The 13,662-nt window shown below is 38.2% G+C and overlaps 1 protein-coding gene across 1 annotated transcript in view; it reads left to right on the top strand.

The window, feature by feature from the left end:
* The window catches only part of Thsd7a (thrombospondin type 1 domain containing 7A), a 401,309-nt gene that overhangs the window by 247,233 nt on the left and 140,414 nt on the right, over positions 1–13,662 (top strand). The window lies entirely within an intron of this gene.

The following is a 13,662-nucleotide window of genomic DNA, read 5'->3' as shown; positions in this document are numbered from 1 at the left end:
AGAGAGACAAAGGAGCAAGCCACAGCCAACTCTTGCCTTGCCAACACCCCAGTGAAAAAGGGGCTGAACTCCTTGTCTCCACCTGTCTTATTTCTTCTATCTCTGTCCATCCGTATTACTTTCTGCCTGTCTGTACAGCCCTCCAGACCTCTATGGTTAACTAGTGACTAGCTCCACAATCTGATCTTCAGTCAAGCTTTATTTGTTAGAGCACAAACAAATTATCACCGTAGTTCAGTGTTAACAATATCCAAGAAAGTTAAATGATACTTTTTACGTATCATTAAAAGTAAGGGCCATACGGTCTCAGTTGAGCTAAAATTTGAAACTAGGCCTAATACAATTGATATCACCCTTTACAGAATCATCAGGATCTTTAGGTATCAAATAAACAATGCATTATAAACGATAGGTGTATCTCCCAGACCCTTTATCATGCATTGTTCATAAAGTAGAGTAAATGTTGCTGTCTATGACTAGAAATATAATAGGACACCCTCTATTAAGAAAAAAAAATACTGGAAGTAACACTGAAATGGCTGAGATACTAGAATCAGTAGATGAGGGCTGTAAGGAACACCAGCTTGAAGTCTTAACTGGAAAAATTGTGTAGGAGAATGAATGCACAGGGGTATGAGGAGCTAGGCAGCCATTTAGGAAAGTAGAAATAAATGATGCTCCAACTCTGCAATAAATAAACTCATAGAGTGGGCTTAGCAATTGGAGATTCAAAAACAAGTCTAAATCTAAGTGGTGTGGAAGAAAATAGAAATTGCTGCGTTTCAATAGACAAAAGGATTATTGTTCTTGAAGACAGAAACATAGAAATGATCAGATCTAAAGAAAAGAAAGCACGAACACAAAGCAGGAGAGGCAAAGGCACCGTAAATGGCTGGTATTAACAAGTGCATGTAGTATGTGTGGTCGTGATATTACAGAGGAAGACTGGTCTGTCAGAAAACATGTTGGAATAGATAGCATTTGAAATTTTATCAAATTTGTTGAAAAACAATTCAGCTGACAGATCTATGAAACTCAGCCTGTCTCAAAAGAAAGCATACAAAAGCACAACGATGGGGGTGTATTGGCTTTAATTGTGGCAGACTAGCAACAAGAAAAGAAAAAATCAAGTGCAATTCACACACGTGAATGGAGGTAACAAATGAGGGTGGAAATCTTGTCAGAGAAAATAGAAAACTTGAAACAATGGAACATCTGCTGAAAAGAAATTCAGAATTCTCTCCGTGAAAATATTCTTTATTATAAATTATGGCAAACTGACGTCTTGAAAGAAATGACAGCTAAAAGCATTTCTTATGAAGCACTTAGGAATACACAAAGTGAAAATAGAATGTGTACGTCGTGTGTTCTTGGATGATTTTTTACATTTCCCTGTGAATGAGTTGGTGAGATTTTAAATAAAAGAATCCACGTACTGCAGTGGGAATCATATCAGACATACACTAAGTCGTCATTTAATATGATCTAAATTATTAGGTAAAGCCAGTGATTTAGAGTAGGTTATCTTTCAACAAGACTGCTAGATGCTGTGCAGAAATAGTTTTATTTCAGGATAAGTATTGTGTACTGTAAGAACCAAGCCCACGGGACTGAGTGAGAATGCAGGGCTCAGTTTCTCTGTCCTCCCTCAGAAGATGCTAATTCCTCATGGCTCAATAACCTCCCCCGTCTCCTCTGTTGCAGACAGCTTCACCCAGCGGAACTAAATCATGTAGTCTTGAAGAGAAACCCACTTCGCTCTTCATATTAGGAGCTCCTCAGATTTGTTTGATGCCAGGTGGTCAAACCTAACTCCTGACAAATTAATGTGACTTCCCATCTGGAGTGCAGCTGAGACCATTGTAGAATAATTCCCTTTCAGAGACACAAGCTGAGGAAAACCATGCCCGAGAGGGTCCTATGAGGATTTCAAGAATGGACTCAGAAATGACATCAAAATAAAAATTAGCTAAATACATTTGATACCAGACCTCTGGTTGTGGATGTTCCTCTCAATATTTTGTCAAGTGTTCGGTTCACATTTTATTCTATGAGATGCCCCAGAAAGGCAAAACTGGAAGCCCAAATCACCACAGTATATTCTGCCTGTAGATCTTTCTTACGGGTTATGCTGGCATAATTTCCTCCTCAACCAGTAATGCTAAAATGCCAAGTGTAGTGGATATTTAAACATGGGGCTGTCATTTTAGCTTTGAGCGACCTGAGACTAGGAAGCACAGCCATTCCATTTCTTTGTGTGATATTTGGAATTTCTCAGAGATGTTTTGGGAATAAATGGAAAGTCTGAATGCCGAGAGTGAGCACCCTTCTCGTGGAGGTTGTTAGGGATATGATCATTTTATTGTCAGAGGAAAATCAATTTTAAATACATGGAAACATTGCACTGAAAACATAATGACGATAATAATAACAATAATAGTGATAAGGACTAGAAGTAAAGTTGTTAAACCGCAAATAAAGATTTAGAGAAAAAAAATATTGAAGATATAGGTATGACACTTAAATATCACTACAATAAAGCAGGCCTGATAATGTGGAAGAATTGTAGGTTGAAAGCTTTTCTGGGTTATAGACTAAGACCAACACAAGCCAGCACACTTGAGTGAAACCCAGTCTCAAAATTTAAAAATTTAACAAAAGTGAAAGGCACTGCTCAGGCACTGCTTAGAACACAGTACCTTCCTAACAAACGCAAGTTTCTAGGCTCAGTCCCCCATACTAAAGACAAGTAAGGTGTGTGTGTGTGTGTGTGTGTGTGTGTGTGTGTGTGTGAGAGAGAGAGAGAGAGAGAGAGAGAGAGAGAGAGAGAAAGTTTTGTCATTTCAACAAAAATGTAAATGAAAACTATAGAGAAATTAACAGGCATGATTTTGAATGACTTCAGTTAGACTTTCCATCAACTGGACATTAATATGAAAGACACAGAGATATTTATAAAGGCAAAAGTCTTCACAATAAGTTTTAGGAAGGACTATTGGTTTGTTATAGTAGATAATTTCAACAGAAACTAGATAAGAGCATACACAATCTACAAGGACATTTAAAAAATAGTAATGATTTGAGAAAGAAAAGGAAAATACTAGAACAGGCCTAGAATAAGCTGAGATCAGAATATGTGCAATAGGAGTAACAGAAGAGTTCAAACAGAAGCAGTGGGTGGCAAGCTACCTTTTCATTAAATCACATGAATAGCCCTTAAGAATCCTAGTGTTCCTGATGACAATTCATGCTGGAGAAGTTATGGGGTAAAAGGAAGACTTCTCCATTGCTGGTAGGAGTGCAAACTGATAGAGTCCCTTTGGATATCAGCATAGTGATTTCTCAGATAATTAGAAAACAACCTTCATCAAGACCCAGCAATACCACTTTGGGGTATATACCCAAAGGATGCTCAATTGTGCCGCAAGGACATGTGCTCAACTATGTTCATAGCAGCATTGTTTGTCATAGCCAGTACCTGGAAACAACCTAAATGCCCCTCGACTGAAGGATGCATAAGGAAAATGTGGTACATTTACACAATGGAGTACTACACAGAAGAAAAAAAAATGACATCTTGAAATTTGCAGGCAAATGGGTAGAGCTAGAAAACATCATTTTGAGTGAGGTAACTCAGACTCAGAAAGTTAAATATCACATGTACTCACTCATAAGTGATTTTTAAACATAAAGCAAAGAAAACCAGCCTACAAACTGCAATCCCAGAGAGCATAGGCAACAATGCGGACCCTAATGGATCTAATCAACATGGGAAGTAGAAAAAGGCAAGATCTCTTGAGTAAATTGGAGCATGTGGACCACAGGAGAGGGTTAAAGGGGAGGGAAAGACAGGGAGGGGAGCAGAGGAAAATGTAGAGCTCAATAAAAAAAAAAAAAAAAAAAAAGAATCCTGGTGTTTGGACCTTATTCTGAACCATTACCCTACACAGTACGTCTCATCTCCAGCTGATTCCAATGTGCAGCAAGGCTAAGAATCACTTTCTTAAAGGAAGCTCTATTCAGTTACCCAGAGAACAATGCAAATTCTTCCTGAAGCATTGTGATTCATGGGCCCTAAAAGATTATTAGCCTTTACATAGCAAGTTAGAACTGGAGAGACCTAAAAATCAATACAACTAGAGGTGGTTGTTGGGGGATAAACAGAAACAACTGCCTTAGGAAACTTCCTTTTCCCTTCCTCCCTTTTCTCAATAGACTATTTTTATACTTCTGCCTGAAATGGGACTTTACTAGCCCAGAAAGATGAAGTGTGTATGTGGAGGGGGTGTCATCCTCCACAAAGACGTTCTGGCAGGCTTTGAGATCTTCCACGATAGACCATTTAGGGTCTCCAGCATCAATCCTCTAAGCAGTATATTAAGCTGAATACACTGTTTATTAACAGAACTCACTTTATATGCTGTGGTAAATAAAAATGGCTTTAGGAATCAGAAAAGTATCTATGACTCTTTTACCAGTAGAAAGAAGTAATACACCCTTAGGAAATTTCTTTGGCTTCTTGTAGCCAACGACAATGGCAAGCAGTCCTTCCCTGGTGTGCATACAGCCACTCTGGAGTGCTTTTCATTTTTTTTTCTGATGGGTAAGATGAAGTCAAACAGAGCTTTGTGGCATCCTGTGGTTCAATTTAGCTGCAATTCTCAAACTGCTTTGGAAGAATAGCCTGAGTTTTACTGCATGGGGATCATCCGAAGGGCACTTTCAAACTCCCCAGCCCTAGATTATTCCCAAGTTTTTATTCAAAAAGAGCAAGCCCATGTTTTTGGAAGTTGATTCCTAGAAGCCCACTTCTTCTTCCCTTACCTCATGTGCTGAAAACTGAAAACCTACTGCTGCAAACCTCAGCGTGGATCATGAGAATCCTGACTGCGCTTCGGGATTTTCTCACATCTCAAAAAGTTACAGTACCACATGACGATAGTATCTTGGCCACAATTGGTGTTTATTTTTATTAGAGCTGAAATGACTGTAGTGCTTTACTGCAGTTCTTTGAAGGAGACTCTGCATAGATTCGACAAATCCAGTCACGAGTGGACCAGAAAATATACCCTTCATGCTACAGCCTAACAAAGGAGGAGCATAGAAGGAAATTTCTGTTGTTTAAATGTGGTCAGTATTTGAATCCAACCTGCGAGTTCAGATGGCAGCTGCTGGAGGGGTGGATTAAATGAAGATTAAGCAAAGCCAAATAGGAAGTGAGGGGATTGCCGTATTGGGTGTGGTATAGGGCAGAGTCCACACAAACACTTGAAAGCAGGGGTGAGACATAGATTCACTACAGTACCGGGAGTCAGGAGCAGACAGACACAAGACAGTGCAGTCAATCTACCCATGACATGTTTAATTCTCTGGAGCGATTCTTGTCTCCTCTTTCTTTATTACAACTGCTCAGGAAATCCCCCTGCCTCTATTTTCTGTCTTTGTTCTGGGCCACTAGCATACTTGGGTGGAAGCCACTTGTCCCATGTTGTAGTATTGAAAAGACTCCTAATGAATAAACCTGTATCTCTCTCCTCACCACTGATACTCCACTGGCCAACAGTGCTTCAGTTTAGATACAGTAAGTTGTCACATTGTTTCTTAAGTCGCTTCATCTCTGGAAATTTGTTCTAGTAGCCATAGCAGAATGAAAGACACCTTCATTTGCATAGCTGCAGTGGCTACTGAGGTAGATTAGCCAGTGTGTGGAGCTGGTTGAAAATTTTATTTGCTTTGATATTCAGTTTTTTTTAACACTAACTTTTAAGAAGACTGTATTTCTTCGAATTTCTAAATGCTAATATTCTATCATATTTTGGGTAATATGCATGTTGAGAGCAGATTATTTTAATTTACAGTATCTATTCACACCTTTCTCTTAGTTAGGGCCATTATAAGTGGAAATTTGAGTCAATAGGAAGTGTTAGAAAATTTCAGTAGGAGTTTTTATATGTAATGTTCTACAGTATGTCCTGTTTAAAAGAGGGAAAAGCAAGAAAAATTGTATTTGCAGGGAAGCAACAGATGGTGCATCTGTGTAGTAGGACTGGGAGGCTCCAGTCAAGCTGCTGACAAAATATGTTAGGTTTAAATACTAACAATGATTGTTGTTGCTCTAGAGATGTGTATTTAGAAAACCCCACGTTTATGAGTGTCCTTATCTTTTATGAAACAGGGTCAGTGAGAGAAAAATGTCTCCTTTTGTTTCTCTAAGTACTTAAACAGATTGTACAATTCTATTTTATGAGTCACGCCATGCCCACAGTTACTTTCTGTAGCATTGAATCTGAACTTGCTTCTATGTTCCTGAACATGACTGATGAAAACAGGAAAGAAACACCATACAAGTCCTTGAAGTGAAAGAAGAGGTCAACCAAAGGCTTGGCTCTTAGAGAAGTTTTTATTCTTTCAGACGATAATGCCACAGTGTTGAAGGAATTGAATGGACCATGGTAAGAGCCAACACCTGTGAGACGAAACAGAGTCTGTTTGAAGTAGAAAAGAATCAGTCTCATCTAACTTTCCAGCTCAGCAGTGAAGGCTGAAGCCAGGAGTACTAACAAGTCCTATACTGTGATGCTCTCTGATTCTTCTGACAGGCAGCATTCTAATAAGAAGAGCAACTGTACCTTCAGCTGTCCCAGGAGCTAACTGGGGACCTTGCCTTGGGCACCTGGAAGCCCCTCTAGGTCCAAGTCTCTTCCCAACCCTAAGATGGCTCCCTTAATTAAGATATGTGCTTCCCTGCTCCCCTATCCAACCTTCCTTTATCCCAATCATCCCGTTGCCCCAAGTTCTCCCCCTCCTACCCTTCTCACTTTTCTCTCCTGAAATGATCCTATCCTATAGCCATACTGATGAATATTTTGCATATCACCATAGAACCTTCATCTGGCAATGGATGGAGATAGAGACAGAGACCCACACTGGAGCACTGGACTGAGCTCCCAAAGTCCCAATGAGGAACAGAAGGAGGGAGAAGATGAGCAAGGAAGTCAGGACCAAGAGGGGTGCACCCACCGATGGAGAGAGTGGGGCTGATCTATTGGGAGCTCACCAAGGCCAGCTGGACTGTGACTGAAAAAGCAGGGGATAAAACCGGACTCTCTGAATATGGCAGACAATGAGGGCTGATGAGAAGCCAAGGACAATGGCACTGGGTTTTGATCCTACTACATGTTCTGGCTTTGTGGGAGCCTAGCCAGTTTGGATGTTCACCTTCCTAGACCAGGACGGAGGGGGGAGGACTTTGGACTTTCCACAGGGCAGGGAACCCTGACTGCTCTTCAGACTTGAGAGGGAGGGGAAGAGGAGTGGGGGGAGGGGGAGAGGAGTGAGGGGACTAGGAGAGGAGTGGGGGGACGGGGAGAGGAGTGGGGGGAGGGGGAGAGGAGTGGGAGGCTGGGAGGAGGAGGAAATTTTTTTTTTCTCAATAAAGAAAAAAAAAAGAAGAAGAAGAGCAACTGTATTGCTGTCTGTCGTAGGGAGGCTGCTTTTTGGTTCCTGGCTGCTCAGCCCGGGAAATAATCACATAGAAACTATATTATTTAAATCACTGCTTGACCAATTAGCTCCAGCTTCTTATTAGCAAACTCTTACATCTTAATTTAGCCCAACTCCATTAATCTGTGCATCACCACAAGGCCGTGGCCTACCAGCAACTTTTCAGTGTGTCTGTGCCCAGGGGCAGCTCCAAGGCAACTCTCTGACTCTGCCTCTTTTCTCCCAGCATTCAGTTTAGTTTTCCCCACCTACCTCTAGTCCCTGTGCAGGCCCAAAACAGCTTCTTTATTAACCAATGGTATTCACAACATACAGAGAGGAATCCCACATTACTGGTCTTGCTCTTCTGATTAAGAGTCTACTGCCTTGGAAGTCTTTATCTACCTTTTAAAACACTGCTGATAGCTCATCACTGAAGAACACCAAAGGTTAAAGCACGACAATTCCCAAGGGTTCAGATTCACCCTGGACTACATAATGATTTCTAGGCTAGCTTGTGATATGGTTTCAACCATCTTGTCTCAAAAATCCTACACAATAATAAAAAATTAAGCAATCTATTAATAAATCTTAAAATAAAACAATCAGTGCTAATTTGCTAGCTCTTTCCTCACCTTTAGTCTCTTCTCTTTCATAATTCTGATGTTAAATCTAGAATCAACAGCTGATAAGGATAAGAAAAGAATATTTTTTAAATCAGGGAACAAAAATCCTGTATTGAAATATTTTAGAAGAACCTCATGTAAGTTTCTAAAATAGATCTGTGATCACTTTCACTTTGCAGTAAAAAAAAAGGCAGATTCAAGCATACTCTAATTCCTAAGAGAGTGACTCTCAAATGAATCACCTAATATTAAGTATTCTAATGAAAAGTAAATGGAAAACTTTGGCAAACACCTAATTTGTGATCTCAGCACTATGCAAGAAGTTATCCTAGCAGCACTAGGATCACTCTCCAAAAAGTAACGATCTTTGGTCCACCAGGAATGGCTTAGATGAAAATCAAGGCTAGTAGATAAATGGAATTTTTTTTTGATCCACTCAGTCAGTCTATCTCTAGCTTTTAATTAGAGAATTGAGGAAATTAATTTTAGAGGTATTATTTACTGAAAAAAATGGCTGTTGATTATAGTTATGTTTTTGTTGTTATTGGTGGTGGTGTTCTCAGGAGTACTTTGTGTTTCAGTAATTATAGCTTTATTGCTTTATTTATTTTCTTTCTGCAATCTGTTTGCTATGCTTATCTCTCTCTTCAGCCCAGAGTATTGCTTCCTGTATTCTGTTTAGGTTATTTAGTTGTTAGAGTATATTGGATATAAATAGTTTACGTCTGTTTGTTTCATTGAAATTGTTTCTTTCTCCTTCAGCTATGGCAGATAATTTTGCCGGATTAGCATTTGTGCTCTTTTAAAACTTAGAATGTATTGCTATAGGTTCTTCTGGCTTTTAAAGTTTGCATTGAGAAATCAGCTGTTAATGTAATTTTCTTTATATAGTCTTGTAGTTTTTGTTTCTTTTCCAGCTCTCAATACTCTTACTCTGTATACTTTGAATTTTAACTCTGATATGCTGCTGAAAGTTCCTTTCTCTGCTATTGTCCAATTGGTGTTTTGTGTGCTTCTTATATCTGTATAGATGTATGGTTTCTTTGTTTATGTAAGTCTTCTGTAATTTTGTTGATTAACTGATCTATGCCATTGGTCTAGGATTTTTCTTCATTTATTTCTATAAGTAAAGACTTGGTCTTTCCTTCTTTCTTGGTCTTTCCTGTAGTTCTTTGTCTAGAGGTGGCAGCCCACAAAATTTCCCCATTCCATGTTAGTTATCCATTGATCTTGCAATTGCTCTGGCCTTATTAATATAACTATTTCTAGAAAAGACTGTTTAATGGAATTTTGGTTCTTAAAATCTTTCTGTTGTGTCTTCTCTGGTGTCCTCTCAGACAAAAAGGCAGCAATCATGATATCTGTCAGGACTGGGCTCCACACAATCTATGATAGTATTCATTTTCTGTAAGAAAGGCTTCTTTGATGAGAGACAATAGCTACACTTACCTTTGAGTATGCAGATATAATTTGAGCTGCAGTATGGATTTTTTCTAGTCTAGAAAATTGCTAGTAGTAGATTGTTTTCTAAGGTCCATGACCTCTGTAGCTCTAGAAAGCTGGTTAGGTTTCTAGCACCAGATATTATTTCTTTTCTGTTTAGTAAGCCTTGAGTAAAGGTACAGTAGGTAGCACCAACATGTCAGTAGTAGCCAACAACTATCGAACTGAACTAAAGGCTGATATCTGTGTTTCCATTTTCTTCATAGCCTTTGTTTGTTTGGTCTAGTTCCTGTACTTTATCTTAGAGTCTTTATCTTCTCTCTGATTCATTTGGCTTTTGAGACTTTCCCTTGAGTTTTGTAGTTCAGTTATTGAGTTTTTCAATTCCACATTCATTTCAGCTTGAGTTAAGTTCAAGGTTTCTACATATTTATTGAATTCTGTTTTCAAATCCTGGATTATTGTCATCATTTCCATCAACCTTATGCTTGTGTTGTGGGGGATAAGGGACATCACTTGAGCATTTAGTTCACTGGGCTGTTTGTATCATCTTTAAACTTGAATTCTTTGATATTTTTATTGTTCTTTTAATTTTTGTGTCCTGGGGTTCATATAGATAACTATCTCTGGCAGACATTTCTTTAGGACTAATGGATTTGTGGGAGGAAATATTTCCATGATCTTTTATACTCTGCAGTTTTGTGATGAAATCTGTGCATGTGGACCTATTATTTGTTCTGGGTCTGATGGACTGGAGCAGAGCAGAGTTGTGTGGGTCAGATTTGGACCTGAAGGTAAGATATGGCTTAGGTAGAGAGAAGTCAGGCAGCTTCAAAAGGCTGAGCTGGCACACATTGTCCAAACCTGAAGTTTGGCAGTAGATATGAATATCAAGGAGTTCCATGGAGGGAGAGATCAGGCAAGCGTACCTATTTAGTTCCTATCTTAAGATGTGCAGGACCTGATTTGGTGGAAAGACTGCATGGAGTATACAGGGTTTCTTTATGGTCCTAGCTAAAGCCTGGAGATTAAATGCAAGCAAAGCTGTCCAGACTAGGCCCTGGATATGAGACCCTAAATGTATCTTGGGGATTGGGGGAAGTGAGTGGAGGTGGGGGGTGACTTAGGTAGAGTCACATATCTACACCCTGGCACAAGATATGGGGTAGATAGGTTGGATGTGGCACAGTTATGGTTTGTAGGTTATGGGTGGGCTGTGGGGTATTAACCAGAATTTAAAATGAGAGCATGCAACAAGAGGTTGCCAGATGAGGCAGAGCACTGAATACAGAGCTCAAGTTACATGTGTTTCATAGGCATACTCTTCAAACATTTACCTCAATATTCAATGTCGGTATTTGGACAATTCAAATTGCATATTAGTTTTGTCATATCTTACCATGGGTGTAACAGGTATAGGACAAAATTATCTAAAAATAAAATGTTAAATTTAAAAAATATACGTTGACCATTTAGTGGAAATAGAAGTTTAATGTTTGTTTCTTCTAATAACATGTTTCCATTTAAATTGCTCTGAACATACAAAGCCCAAAAATATTTCGGACCTACAAATGTTTCACTGTGTGTTGGGTTTTGTTTGTTTGTTTTGATGTCCCCAAGAAATTCAGACACTGTAACCTCATTAAGCATAAAGTGTACACTTCAATATGTTTAAATATTATAATAAAGCAAAATATCTTAAGATGTCAGCAATAAAACTTACAACTGTATTAGATAAATTTTATCTTCATCATGCTACAGGTAAACCTAAGTCAAAAGAGTGAAAACTGGTACATCTAAAATTCCTATCTCAGTGTTTGAGAATATGAAGCCAATTACACAATATCAAATTATCTAATATATATCTATATGAATCATGGGACAATAGCAATTATAAAATTAACATAATTTTTAGAAACTCAAGTTGTGTTGGAGATTTACATTAATCAATACATAAATTTTTTTTAAGAAAACAGACAACAAAAGGACTATAAATATTACAAACATGTTTTTTCTTTCTATCTCTGATTAATGACTAGGTTTTTATGTGTAAAATTATATCTATTAAATAGAAGTCAATTAGAAGATATATTATCACAGCATTGACTTAGTTGACTTAGCAGTTGAGCAAGACTCAAAGAGTATTTCACAGTAACAGTACTCTCTTTAACCTTTATTCATCACTTCCTCTTCTAAATGCCCAAAAGTTTTGTGGGCAAGTTTTTAATCCATTTGGAATGTATCAAAACTAAAATTAAGCTTCTGACAAAAATAAATAAAGGTGGACACACCGGGTTTTGACCTAGTACAGTGGGCTGGGAAGAGTGTTAAGAGCCCGAGAAACGGAGTTCGTAAGAGTGTGTCTCCTAGGAATGTCAGAAGCTATACACATAAAACCTTACCAGCATGGTTGCCTAAACATGAGCTAAACATGAATGACACCAAGAGGCATTCAAACATGGATGGAGAAAACTCAGGAGGCCTCAATTCTAAACAAAGAACTACAGGACATTAAGAAATGCTGAAATCTGAAATAACAGTCTTCCCCAAGGAAGATGACACCAATTGGTTAGCTAACACAAAATGATCAGCCCTGAAAGCATACATATGTAACATTATATAGATGGATCGGACTGCATTTATGTATTTGAAAATATATGTGTATTATATAATGGAAAACAGGCCATGAATTTGAAAAAGAGAAAGGAGAGGCTTGTAGAAGAGATTAGATGGGAGAATAGGAAAGGGGAAATGATGCAATTATATTATAATTTCAAAACATTAGAAGCTATTCAGATCTCAGTAAAGCAAGGTTTTCAGTGTCAAAGATTTTACAAATTAAAGCTTTCATTTGTTTTAATTTTCAGTGAATTAAACTTCATACTACATGTTTTTCTTTCTGTTATAATTTTCAATTAGATTGAATATTGGAAAATATGTATCACTGTGTCTTAGAATTTTTATATTCAGAGAAATGAAACATTTATTTCCATATCTTCTGTCAATGATATGTGGAGTACTTGCCCTGTTAGAAAGCAATAAAATCCATCGTCCTCGGCTTTGTCTTGTATAAGATGCACTTGCAACACCCCCAGACTTGAATGAGAATCATTACTGTGCTCCAGACTAACCAAAGCCTTTGTGCCCTGTCATTTTTTTTCCACTGTGGTGTGTGTAAGGGATGGGAGGAAAAGATCTGTTGGAATAAAAAGCAAAAATAAAGACTGTAGGAAGTCCAAGGACCACCCACCTCCATCCAGGTCTAGTAAGGTGAGCATCCAAACTGCCTAGGCTCCCACAAAGCCAGTACGTGCAGTAGGATTAAAAACCCATTGCCATTGGACTTCCCACAGGGCAGGGAACCCTGATTGCTCTTTGGGCTGACTAGGGAGGGGGACTTGATTAGGGAGAGGGAAATGGGAGGCGGTGATGGGGAAGAGACAGAAATCTTTAATAAATAAATAAATAAAATCATGAACTGAAAAAAAATAAATAAAGATTGTAATACTTTTCTAAATATCAAGTGTAACCATGAGAGGAGACACCATCATATCCGCTAGAAGCCTTTGTGTTAGCTGCAGTTACATGTACAGGAATGTCAGAAAATTCAAGTACTTGAACCTGTCTTACAGTTTCAACAACACATGAACCTTTAAAGTACTTTTATTTAAAAGTTAGATAAGTAACTTAAATTTTAGCTCCCTATGAGTATCTAGATGCAGTCTTGGATAGTTGGAAACTGACAATATTCCCTCACAATAACGAGTACTATCCAGCTCCACTCATTTAAGTCCTTTATTCTATAAGATTGGGCTATCCAAATTATCAGAGTTAAACTCTCTTTTCTAAAGGAAGACATAGTGAAAACATTTTTGAAGTGATAGTAATTATAGCTATTAATGGCAAACAACAGGTGACAGATAATAAACACAGATATAATTTTTCTATCCTGTCCATGGAACTTTATATATCTTCCTGGCTCATTCATCTTCACCAGTCAGTACAATCAAATGTATCTATTATAATCTATGGATAGATCTTTATATTTGCTGTCTAATATATGTAGGTACAAAGAAAGGTAACAGCAGTTATCAAATCTAGAGAAGAAAAA

This window comes from Microtus oregoni, unplaced genomic scaffold (genome assembly GCF_018167655.1).
Source record: "Microtus oregoni isolate MIOR12 unplaced genomic scaffold, Mior012 000026F_ref0000081, whole genome shotgun sequence".
Taxonomy (NCBI): domain Eukaryota; kingdom Metazoa; phylum Chordata; class Mammalia; order Rodentia; family Cricetidae; genus Microtus; species Microtus oregoni.
This window is presented reverse-complemented; position numbering and strand designations above follow the sequence as displayed.